Source organism: Rattus rattus, chromosome 6 (assembly GCF_011064425.1).
Source record: "Rattus rattus isolate New Zealand chromosome 6, Rrattus_CSIRO_v1, whole genome shotgun sequence".
In the NCBI taxonomy this organism is placed as follows: Eukaryota; Metazoa; Chordata; class Mammalia; order Rodentia; family Muridae; genus Rattus; species Rattus rattus.
Window position 1 is genome coordinate 19,683,940 of NC_046159.1, and position 708 is coordinate 19,684,647.

Genomic DNA, 708 nt, shown 5'->3' on the forward strand with positions numbered 1-708 from the left:
ATCCACTGTTCCGCTAGCCGTGACATTCCAATCCTGTTGTGTAATGACAAAATGGCACCAAAGCCTCCACCCCAGCATACCTGTGACCCTAAAGTCTATGACTCTGTGGAATGTTTAACATTGTGATGTGGAGGAAGAGACACCTGCAAGATGGACACTAGCCACACCCTGCAGGGTGAACCAGGCATACCGGTCAATGTCACCGACCTATGGGTCTCTGAAGGGGATCCACCCACTAATCAGACTTCCAAATTTCACTGGTTTGCTCTGGGATATTTTAGATTATTTGTATATTGTTGAAAATAAAACACATCTTGTGGCATTAAAAAAAAGACATTGTGCAAAGGGCCAATCTGGTCACCTCCTGACCCACAGTGATCTGAATTGATGGTGTTCTCCGCCTGGGTTGACAGCCACCTCATGTCAAACAGCTAGGTGCCAGGCAGGACCTGAGAAGGGACCTTTGCTTTGGGGTCGCAATCCCAGAATTGGCAAGAAGCTTTCCATAACTGTTAGTGCCACTGAGGCCCACCCATGTAACTACTCTTCATCTTGGGAATGTAGTCCAGTGGTGGCAGCGGGCATATGCAAGTGTGTTATGTTTTGTTTCGTTTGGTGCTGAAGATTTGCCAGGGCTCAGCAGCTAAACGTCTGTCCTGCTTCCGAAAGGCAGTTTTTACAAAGCCCCTGTAGTTATTTACTTTCATT